Source organism: Dipodomys ordii, unplaced genomic scaffold (genome assembly GCF_000151885.1).
Source record: "Dipodomys ordii isolate 6190 unplaced genomic scaffold, Dord_2.0 Scaffold97, whole genome shotgun sequence".
Taxonomy (NCBI): domain Eukaryota; kingdom Metazoa; phylum Chordata; class Mammalia; order Rodentia; family Heteromyidae; genus Dipodomys; species Dipodomys ordii.
Window position 1 is genome coordinate 9,226,747 of NW_012267313.1, and position 12,367 is coordinate 9,239,113.

The 12,367-nt window shown below is 41.4% G+C and overlaps 1 long non-coding RNA gene across 1 annotated transcript; it reads left to right on the forward strand.

Moving 5' to 3' along the window:
- The first annotated feature begins 56 nt into the window (after positions 1 to 56).
- On the forward strand, positions 57 to 5,471 carry LOC105993557. Its single transcript, XR_001175454.1, has 2 exons — positions 57 to 135; positions 5,295 to 5,471. It is a non-coding gene; the product is annotated as an uncharacterized LOC105993557 (long non-coding RNA).
- The last annotated feature ends 6,896 nt before the right edge of the window (positions 5,472 to 12,367 follow it).

Sequence of the window (12,367 nt, forward strand, 5' to 3'; positions counted from 1 at the left end):
GGGGCGGGGCTTGTGGAGCGGGGAAGGCGGGGCTAGGATGGCGAGGCGGGGTGTGGGTGGGCCCGTGGGTCTGGGTGGGATCGTGACAGGGACTCCCAGAGCAGCTGGAAACCTGGAGACTGGATTTAGGCCGAGGTAGTGCGGCGGGGCCCGGGGGGCTGGAGGAAGGGGTTCAAGTGAATAAGTACAGTTTTTCAAGATCCAGGGTACTGGCTGTGAGAGGAACTTGGCTCCAAAGGTTACTTTCTTTCAGCCTGGCACCTCGTTCCGCAATTCCTCTTCCTGTTTGTGCCCTAAGGTGGCAAAGCCTGGCCCTCGTCCACGCCCAGACACGTAGCCCAGCCTTCTGGGCGTCCTGGAGCCTGAGGCTTCAGAACCCTCTCTGGAAGGCCAGTCTTGCCCGGGCTGAGACTCTGCTAGTGATCGTGGTTTGAGCACACACCCAGGCCCAGAATCGAATGGACTTGGGCCGGGAGAAAGCTTTGTAACAAGGAAATGTCCAGACACGATCCATCCAGCAGCCGCTCATTAAGATCTGCTGTCTCGCCTCTCTGACCACAACTATTATGAGGCTGCATTTCTCCCATTCCACTCCAGCCACTTTGGTCTTCTTGTCTTTACCATGGTGTCCAAATAGGCCTGTGGCTACCTCACTTGCTTCAATTCTCTGCCTAACGTATGGTCATTTGCAAAACATTGAAATTGCAAGCTAGTCTCCCATCCTCTTGACCAGACTGTATTATCATAGTATTTCTTCATGGTGCTTTTTACAACCTACTCTCACTCTAATACTCTCACACACAGATTGATTTTGTTTTCTTTCTATTCTGGAATGTAAACCCCATGGTGCTGAAATCTTTGCTGGCGATCAATTAGTATTTGTTGAATGAAAGAATGTACTATTCCAGTATTTCCAAACCAGCTTTTACATAGAAAAAGCATCCTGTAAAGGCATCCTGTACAAATAAAAAGAATTATCAGCTAGATAATCTAATTGATATTACTAAATCTCTTAGCTCAATACTTAGCAAACTTTACTGTCCATGGGAACCCTGGGGATCTTCTGAAAAATCAGATTCCGATTCAGTACCTCTGATTCAAGGTGGTTTGACATGCTGCCTTCCTCTGACAAAACATTCAAGAAGAGCCAGTGCCCTTGGCTTGGGTGCATTGACACCTACTTTGAGTAGGAAGACGTTATTTAGTTGAAGGAGGACTATTTCCTTTGATTTTTTTAATGATGTCTACCTATAGATGCACCTTCTAGCCATTGCAGAGTTGCAAGGATAAATAACTGACCTTAGGGGTCTAGAACTGATCATAATATTTGCAGTATAATCTGGAGTGAAGATTAAGTTGCCCAGCAACTTTTTTAATCTCTGTTGAGATTAAAACCCCATGAAAAGTAAGGACAGGAACAAGTTCTCTGTGATGCCATGCCAACAAAGGCTTCATTTCAACAAATGCAATGGGAGCTCTAAGCTAGGATGGCCTTGTGGCAGTGTCCTGAATGGGAGTAAGGGGTTAGCCCACAAGCTCCAGTGCTGAATGGATGTGATTTTGGGTTCCTATGACTTCAGCTGAAGCGTTTTCCCAAAGAAAGCTGACAATTGAGAGTGTCTATTAACAGCACTCCTACTTACAGGTAAGGATAGGATTCTGTCTTCTATTCCTAAAGAATAATTTGGGCACATACTGCTGATCTGTGTATGGTATATATGTGCACACTGGAGGGAAACCAGGAGGCCGACACAGAATTAGAGGGAATCAGGGAAAAACATACAACAGCAGGACCCATCAACTGCACTGGACATTGACCAAAATGAACTAACTAAGCAACTCAATGGCAGGGATGGGAGGGAGGGAGCAAGTGGGAAAGAGGGAACAGCTGATGCTATGCAAAACAAAAGAAATGTACACATCACCCAAGGTGGAAGAAATAACTGTATTGCAAAGCTCATAGAACTCATAAATGTTATAGACCATGATAGACAATTTGTCCTATGGAAGTTAGAACGTGTTTGTGACTTTAAGCTTCACTATCCCACAATACTGTGAAATTTGGGAAATTATGTAACCACTTAATAAAAATTTTGAAAAAATATAATTTGGGCAAAGTTTAACAATCACAGCATCTATTGTGGAAGCAAATATGCAATGTGCTTGCTTTCTCAATAGATTTCCCATATCTGATGGCTGGACAATATCCAAGTACATGTTGGTCTCATGATAGCCTTTGGTGAGTTTTTAAAACTATGAAAACAAATTTGTGTGGTCATTCCAAAGCCAAATACTCACGGAAATGCTGCTCAGGATCATATTTTGAAAGCCACACTCAATATGGCTTAGGGGAATGAACAGGCCAAATAAAAATAAATGAAGAAATGAAAAATACAATGGGATCGGTGAGAACTGAACATGTGGCCCACACTGTTTGGGCTCTGGCACCATGCATTTCCTTCCCCTGTTCTCCAGAGCAGAAGGTCAGCCAGCTTCCCTTTCGAGGAGACACTTTGAAATTTTTTCAGTGGAAACATGTAGTTCTGCATTCTCTTGATCATTCTATAAATTATAGCCAATGCTCTACTTTTGTTGTAGCTCTTATTACCATCTGGATTTCATGGAATGTGTATTGTGTGGGGGGGGTGGTATTTGTGCATGTATAATATGTTTTGTACAAGTAATTACTGATCATCTAATCCTTGCTGAGGACAGCAGTAAGGGCATGAAAGGGACCTGATCTGAGATTTTTATGCATATACAGATATATATATATATATATATATATATATATACACACATGTAAATACATGTATCTGGACATAGACACAGTAATATTTATTTCACTTGCTAGAAAATAAAGTTTGTGTTTTCTGCCCTCTACTCAGACAAGTGTGTGCCATTCTCATTAATATTTTCCTGATAAACATATGAATGAACAGAATAAGCTCATAAAGAGAGGTGGAATGGAAGCAAGTAGAGCTAAATGCATGATTGATTAAGCTATAATTGGGTCCCTGGGGAGAGTTTATTCATTCTTCTTAGCTGCCATGCTGACACCTGATGATGTCTGACAAAGCGTTGGCTTAGTGACAATTGTCTCAATACAGAGAAGTCCTAGGATACAGCTCTGCCTAGGGTAGATGGCACATGCTGCATGGCACAATGGCAGACATGGTTCACTGTGGACTGCCAACACCTTTTCTCACCTTCTCTCTCACTGTTTTCTCACTAAAGAGGCTAGATGTTACTGTTCCAACCTTTGTGACAGCTAAGTGTGTTCATATGATATAGTTTTGATTAATGCTGCAGAAACAAAAGTTATGTGTGTGTAGACGGGGGTTTGAAGCACTTACGGGAGAAATCTTTCATCACATACAATGAACAGATGCTTTAGGAGGCCTTGCAGGTCTTGACCTTTTTCCTATTTCCTACTTTGAATGTAGACACAGTAATTCTAACTCTGCAGTGGCCATCTTGCAGCCACAAGCTGATACATAAAATTGGAAGAATTGGAAGGTTAAGCTTGAGTCAGCAATATCAGCCTTGAGCTACAGAACCAGTGTCAGTGCCTGTGGTCTCTTCCTATGGGAGAAATAAACCAGACCCGATTCATTTGAACTACTGTCAATTGGATTTTCTGTTAATTGTACTGACATTTTTCTCACACTTAGTAGTAGATGACCCTAAGTCCTCATTCAGAGAGCTAAAATAGAAACCACAGTGGAGAAGAGAATGGCTGGGGGAGAAGGTAGAAAAGAAGAGGCCACCCACTCAAGCAGAGAAGCTAGAAACTAGAATAGTCTTGCCAAGGGGTGCGGATAGGGCCTGGCGAGGTCTTGCAGCTGCAGTAGTGACTGGAGTTTGGTGGAACTGAGCAGGACTCCCTCCCCCATCTGGGGTCCCTGGGGACTCTGGGGACAAGCACATTGGTGCCTTTTCTTCTCTGACTTTGCTATACATTTTTACCACATCCCTTGTCAGTAAAATCTATCAGAATATCTCTGTGACTGGCAACTACAGGAGCCCACTAACTTTGTGTGTGGTCTGTCTCAAAAAACGATAGCTTCCTTATTCTGATTTCTCAACATCACACTCAACCCTAGACTGAGAAAATAAATGTTAGGAAGATCTGAGCACCCTGAAGAAGTGTGCCAAGTATGTCTCCATGCCTGATTACTTTCTCTTTGAGTGTGTCTTCCTCTCCAGATTACATACCAGAAAGGGAAGTCACCGTTCTAGTGGCCCATGCCCTTTCTCTGCTTCTGGACACCCAAAACCCTCCTATTTTAAGAATATCTAGAACGGGGCTAGGAAGGTGGCTCAGTGGTAGAGCGCTTGCCTTGCATGCCTGAGGCCCTGGGTTCGATTCCTCAGCACCACATAAGCAAAAAGAAAAAAGCCAGAGTGGCGCTGTGGCTCAAGTGGTAGAGCCTTGAGCTGAAGAGCTGAGGGACAGCGCCCAGGCCCAGAGTTCAGGCCCCACGACCGGACCCAAAAAAAAAAAAAAGAATATCTAGAACTTCCCATTTGCAAGGGTTCAGCTTAGTTCTTTCCACTCTGAACTTTTTGTGTTTGTTTGATTTGATACAGGGTCTCACTATGGAGTAGCTTAGGCTGGCCTCGACTTTCTGATATTCCTACCTCTGCTCCTGTGTGCTGGGACTAGAGGGGGGGCACCACTACTGCTGGCTCTACTCTGATTTTTGTCAACATTTAGGCAAAACAATTCTGTGTTCTGTCAGCAGATATGCATAGGTGGTCCCGAGTAATGATGGTTAAACAAGTTAACTTATTGCTGTATTTGATAATCATTTGGGAATTAACACTCCAAAGATATAATTTGAGACAGTGACAGTACTTAACTAGCAAAAGAATAGATTCCCAATAATAATGTTGGAGGTCTGGATAGAAAAGTAGGAAATGCTATATTTTACCTTGGGCAAAGAGGTTTTATGGGAGCCTGTCAAATCACGTCATAATAAGTCATTTTTCCAAAGGCCAAGCATAGCTTACACACTAGTTACCACAAACTAGCAGACTGGTGACTTGGTTTAGCTAAACGACATGTTGTGTTTGGCCAACAAACAATTTTATTTCCTTTGGTATTAGGCAAGTCATGAATTGCTATTAGGTGTTTAATGCCTGTTCTTATTACTATTACTTTGAATGCCAATACTGAGCTTCTAAAGCAAGTGGGATGATTGTTATTTATGGCAAATATCCAGTTCTTAACTTAGAGATGGTATAATGAGAACCAGATATCATTGTATGTGTCTTGGTGTCTTCTGCAGGCAAGAACACCCAGCAAAATGAATCTGTGCATTTACATCGTAGACAAGAGGCCTTGCTCCTGCTGAGACATGAAGAAAAATGTTTTGTCCCCTCCCATAAACAAAGTCTCCTTAGGAGTACAAAGAATGTGTTGCCAGTGTGTGGAATATAAATAAATTTCTCTGTGGGAATCATAAGACCAAAGCCTCTAACCTTACATTCAGGAGATGACTCTACAGATTTGAGAATTCATGCCTCCTTGATGTGAAAATATACCTTTGGGGAGCTAAATTTTTCTGAATTCTCATTCATAATCATTCTTGACTTCTAGCCTTGCTCTTTTAGTTCAAATTCCCAAGTCTCCAACAAATTTGCTCAAAAACCTTAGTTGTGCTTAAAAAAATAAAGGATTATCTCTGTGATCCATAATTCCAAACTGAGTCACAGACTTGCACCCCTCTTAGCCTACATTACATTCTGGGTTCATTTTTGTGTGTTTTTTGTTTTGGGGAGTCATACCGAGAACTCAGGGCCTTGCCTTTGCCAAGCCTGCTCCACTTGACCTACATCCAATCTGTTTGCTTTTCTAAGTTTGTTTTTCAGATATGGTCTCAGATTTTTCAAATGGAGTCTTGCCTCAGACCATGATCTTCCTATATCTCTGCCTCCTAATAGCACAGACCACAGGCATGCACTATCATACCCACCTTGGGCCACCATACCTGGCTGTTTGTCTTTGTGTTTTTGTTTGTTGGTCATGGGGCTTGAACTCAGTGCCTGGGTGCTGCCCCTGAGCTCTTTTGCTCAAGGCTTGCTAGTGCTGTACCACTTTGAGCCACAACACGACTTCCAGTTTTATAGTGGTTAATTGGGAATGAGTCTCACAGATTTTCCTGCCCAAGCTGGATTTAAATCATGATCCTCAGCCTCCTGAGTAATTAGGTGTGAGGCACCTCCTGGCTTGTGTTTGAGATAGGATCTCATTATCATTTTGTTCAGGCTGGCCTCAAACTGTTATCCTTCTAGCTGCATCTCTTGAATAGCTGAGATTACAAGCATGCACAAGGATGTACAAGGATGTACTAGGCCCTCTTTGGTTCTGATTGTAGGCATTGGCCCCTGATAGTGTTTAGGATCTATCCCAACGTATGTTACTTTGACACTTAAGGAAACAGTAGAAGCAGAAAGAACTCTCTGACCTCCTGCCTTTCTCTCTCCAAGTAAACCACGAGATGAGTCTCTGACTTTCCTCGGAAACAAATAATAATACATTCACTTCAGAAGTCTCTTCCTACTGTCTGGAGTTAAGGAATGTCCTCATACTTGAACACACAGGTACACAGAGCAGAATTTGAATGACAGGTCTTGCTAAGCTTAGTTTATTGCTAGTAGATTCCAGGCAGGCTGACAGTTGTACTTCCATCTCTATCTTCCTCAAACTTAACATGTAAAGTTTTAGAATTCCCTTTTCCTGTGGGTGTTCCTTTCCTCAGGAAGGCTCTGTGCCACATAAAACTTACTTATTGAATAATGTGTACCCTTGTCTCTGACTAACCTGCCTTTTATTGTAGATGCCTTCACCATGAACCTAAAGAATGGGTGAAAAGAGAGAGGTGGAGAGGGGCGGGGCGCGGGAGGGAAAAGAAAAAAAAAAAAAGAATGGGTGAAAAGAGACATCTCTGCTTCCTATACCTTTGAGTTGCAATACGTGTATGTACTAAAAAAATTTAGACTTATAAGAAGGCATTAAGATAAATTGAATTAATAATTATCCTAGGATTTTAAAGATTAGCAATCAAATGAAAATTAAACAAATAATGTCTTATTACCCCCAATTCTGTTGATTACAGTTTACTTTGCTCACATGGAAACTTAGTGCCTGAGAACATGAATTTATATTGGTTAGGAGTGAGTAACAGTCTTTCTCCATCAGATATAGACAACTCTAAGGCTGAGATGTGAGAGCAGGAAAAGGTTAAGAGGTTAGAATACCACCTGGTCAGTACTCAGAAGGCTGAGAACTGGACCCTGGAAAGGTCAAAATAGGCAAGGCAAAATAAGTGTGTAAGTTACTGTTCACTGGATGAAGTCTGAGTCACAGTGGTTTGAAGTTGTATGAAGCTTGAGACATTGGGAGTAAGATGAATGCTTTATTTTACAGTTATGGATTTCAAAAATGTCCACTACTTCCTTCTCTTCCCTAACAAAAGGGAGTCAGTTATTACGAGGTACACAAACTATGCTCATATTAATGATTATAGCCACAAGATAGATTGATACCTTGTTATTTCTGCATCTACCTATAGCAACCTTCTCTGCACTGAAGTAAATAAATAGGCTTGCTTATGGGACCTCGGGCTCCCTGTGAACCTTGGACCCCCGATCCCTGATCCCTCTATTTCCTCTTTGTTTTCATTTCTTTGGCTCTGGTATCCCATTGTGCTATCCCCAGTTGTGGTTAGCAACATTTTGTGAAACTGTCAACAAAGCTGAGGGTCCACAAAGGTGGATCATATAAATTGAATACGCCTTTTATCATGGTGCAGTTATGTGGTCTTGGGTAAATTACTTAAGGTCTTTATGTAAAATGGAGGTAGAATAATCCTTTGAGGGTTAAATGAGATGCATATAAAGACTGTCCTATGCTTAACAAGCAGACAGATGAACATTAGTTATATGTATTATTTAGACTCTCCCTCCCGCAGTGTTTTAATGCAACATAGAAGAGAGAAGACAGAAAGAAAGAGATTTGTAAATTAAAAGCTATTCAACTTTATTAATCTTGCACTAGAAGTTTGTAGCAACTCTGGTGAGAACACAGTAGAGAGAAACCAATTCTATTCTAGGCATAGGGCGTGGTCAGTAACTTCTGTGCAGCAAGACTTTTGAACTTAACCTTGGAACAGGCTTCTAATCTCATGTTGGGCTCCTAGTGACTGCCTAATAGGTAGAAAAAATAGAGACACTTAACTATGTGTTTCCTGTAGGCTAATAAGAAATCCAATCATATCCCTGATACATTGGGGCTTAACTATGTATTTCCTGTAGGTTAATAAGAAATCCAGTCATATCCCTGATACATTGGGGCTGACAATCTTTTGAAATGACCTTGAACTCTGCTTGTACTTGGGATCCAGGAATACAGAAAGCAATATGAAGGATGATAGGGAAGAACACTGGCTTCAGAGATAAAGCCTGGAAGGGTGACCCACAGTCTAGAAAAAAGACTGGATTGTTAGTGAACGCGAGTGTTTCTGGTAAAGGGTGAAGCAGAGCTGGCTTTCTGCTGACCAATCTTCATTTCCATCTCAAGTGTCTGCATTTACATAATGTCTTATATAGTATAGACCACTGTTGGCTAACAGTGGAAGAGTCAAAATGTTAAGTGTGGGACTGAAGAGAATTAGGTGGTAAACTTGGCCTTTGAGCATGGTAAGCCATTTTTTTCAGAAAGTGGAAAAAACAATCTGACCAAGCAGCATCTCCATTGCAAGAGTCCTCCTTCCACGGATTACCAGGTAGATGATAGTACCCCCACAGAGGCTGGACGGGTGTGTGGAAAGACTCTGCACTCTTGTTTAATAGGATTGTTCAGACTCTCAAAACCTCTGCCAAGGGGTTGGTGTGTTGGACAGTGCTCCAATTCTGGTGACAAATAAGAATGTAAAATGAACAGGGAAGCCTTAAGTTGGAAGGACCAAGCAAAGTCCCCATAAGAATTCTGCAAACGCTGGGGCTCAGAAAACACAGCAATGCTCGGGACACAAAGCAGAAACCACAACGGAGGCATCAAGTTCACAGTCAAACCCACTCACCAGTGGCAATAAGGCTGACAGACATTAGATAAGATGACCCTGAGAAACCCAGTGTGAAGAATGAGCAGTCAGTGATTTATATAAACAAGCATGGTGGAAGTGGGGTTAGGTTGGGGTCTAGTTTACACAACCCCCTTTTTCCCTACTTCTCTTGGTCCTTCCTCTTCTTCAGCCTGACTTCCCTCATGGTCACAAGGTGGATTGCAGAAGCAAGAGCCATGAGACTCCTCCTTCCCACTTTGATGGAGAGAGAAGGCATTTTCCACAAACTTCAAACAGACTATTTTTGATAAGTTTCTGTAGGCAGGCAATGAGAGGAAGTAATAATAGCTTAGGCCTGAAGAACCATCAAGGTGCCACCTACAGTGAGCAGTGTGGTCTGCTATACTTAGACACAGTGAGGACTATACAGTGAGAAAAGACTCCGAAGGACGTAACAAGAGCCAGCCAAAATGCTCACAGGGTATCTAGAGTCTCTCCTAAGCATGGTTGGAAATAACAAGCAGGGAAGTCGATTAAATCACCAATTAAGTAGGGCATGGCAGTGCATACCTGTAGATTCCAGCACTTGGATGACTGAGGCAAAAGCATCCCAAGTTTGAGGCCAACCTAGGATACCTATCAAGACTCTTCCCCTCCAACCCCACCAAAAATCACCATCTAAACTTGCAATGACATTGTAAGTATGATTATACAAATAAGAATTTCTCCAGAGGAAGAGAATCAATTAAGATGTGTATATGCATGTAGGTATCCATCCATCCATCCATCCATTCATCTAGCTTGATTCATTTTATGGACTTGTCTCACATGATTATAGTGGCTGGAAAGTCTCAAGATCTGCAGGGCAGAACAGCAGGCTGAAGACTATGAGAAGGACGGGTGTTGTGGTTCAAATCTAAAGGTGGTCCTATTGGAGACCAGAGAATAGCTGCTGAAGTTGCATATCCATGCTGAAGACCATCTGCTGGCAGAATTCCTCCTGTGTGGCTGAGGGCCACTTATCTCCTCTGAGTGAAGTGACCAAGGAGGTTGAGGCTGGCACAGAACCAGGTTTTTGGAGGCTTTGGCAGCGCTTGAGAAGCCTACTTGGTTGAATGTATTCCTATACTTTATGGAAGACAAAATGTTCTGAAAAGATAAATTAGCATCTGCTGAAGGAAGAGAAAATGGGTAGTTTTCACATATATTAAGGACACATTGCCTTAGGAAGACTGAACATATGAGATGGAAAGGAAAGTGAATTGTTGACGATGTTGAGGAAGAGAAGGGAATTGAGTCCTGCTTAGCTGGAAATGGCTTTTTGTCTAACTGGGTGAACACAAAGACAAAGTCTTAATCCTGAAGCTATTGGATGGCTGCCCCTAGCCTCATCGGAAACAGAGTCTGAGTTTGTCTTTTATATTTGCTTTAAAATGATCAAACTTGGTAGCTTTATTAAAAATGATTATGACAGTGGTGATTACTTGAATATAGATATATATATATATGAGTATATATATGTATATATATATATATATATATATATATGTTTGTGGTGGTGATCATGGGGCTTTTGAACTCAGGGCCTGGCACTGTCCCTAAGCTTTTTTGCTCAAGGCTAGTGTTCTACCACATTGAGCTTCAGCTCTTAGCTTCCTGAGTAGCTAGGATTACAGGTTTGAGCCACCAGGGCCTGGCACATGTATATATTTTTATGATTCTTTCAAGAAAAGGGCATGAAATTATATGAATCTTTAAGTGGTACAAATGATTCTTATCCTGCCACAAAGAAGTTTGGGAGGTTTGATTTAGCACCTAGAAGTTGACATAGCCGCAGCCATTTCCTTTTTAGAAGGTGTTAAGTTTTAACCATTACTTTGTTGTCACTTCAAAAGATCTGTGTGTCCACCCCCCCCACCTCTGTGGTTTGAGCTATGTGTGTTAATGTGTTAGCAGTGGTGAGGAGAAAGGGGATTTGCTGAACTAAGATTGTGGTTTCTTAGCCTGGGTACTCACTGTAAATATTGTCTCAGATTAAATTTACAGAAGTAGATTCTTTCCTTTAAGTGGAGAATTTTGGAACAGAAAGTGAATTGAATATACAATTTATTTTCAAAAGGCAAAGGTTTGGATTTATAATTCAGTACATCAAATTTGAAAGGAAATTGGGAAAAACATCTGGGAATATTTTAATAGTTTAACTTGTATTATCCAAGATGTCTTCTGTGACCACTGACCAATATGCCAGTCCAAATTAAGATGTGCTCTCAGTGTGAGTACATTACTGTTTCTCAAAGAAAGTAAAAAAGCATTCCTCCATATTTAAATTATTGACTGCATAGTAGATTATCTTACTTTGCATATATTGAATTAGATAATATATATTGTCCAAGTTTCTTTTTTTTTTCTTTTGTCGGTCGTGGGCCTTGAACTCTGGGCCTTGGCGCTGTCCCTCAGCTCTTCAGCTCAAGGCTAGTGCCTTACCACTTGAGCTACAGCACCACTATATTGTCCAAGTTAATTTCACCTCTTTTTCACCAGTGGCATGAATATCAAAACAAGGCATAATCAGGAATTAGAAATGAAACATTACATCGGATACTCTTTTAAGAAAAACAAACACATTATTTTTTCCCAGCATACTCTCCCCATCAAGTTACAACTTATAGTCAAAATGATTTCTCTAAACTTGTCCAAATGAATAATGTGATCAAGTAGTAAGACCACCTAGCACAGTGATTTATTTTAGAAGAATGTTCAAAAACTCTAATAAGGCACGCACATCACAGGAGTCTGATTTGACATGAACAGCAGTAATAGAGGAGTTGGGAGGTCTGATGGTGGAGAATGATGACCTTGATGTCATTAAGTCACAGGTAGGCCTTCTGACTTAAAGGAATGACTGAACAGGGTCTTTTGACTCAAAACCTCGACAGTTCTTAAAGTAGAAGGGGGAGGGGAAGAAAAAGAGAAGGAGGAAAAGGAAAAGATAAAGGAGGAGAAGGAAAAGATAAAAGAGGAGAATGAGAAAAGGAAGGAAGAAGAGGAAGAAAAGAGGAAGAGGATAAAGAAGAGAAGAAAAAGGAAGAGAAGAAGGAGAAGGAGAAGAAAAAGAAGAAGGAGGAAAAGGAGAAAAAAGAAAAGAAGATGACGATGACGACGATGAAGAAGAAGAAGAAGAAGAAGAAGGAGGAGGAGGAGAAGAAGGAGAAGAAGAAGAAGAAGAAGAAGAAGAAGAAGAAGAAGAAGAAGAAGAAGAAGAAGAAGAAGAAGAAGAAGAAGAAGAAGAGGAGGAG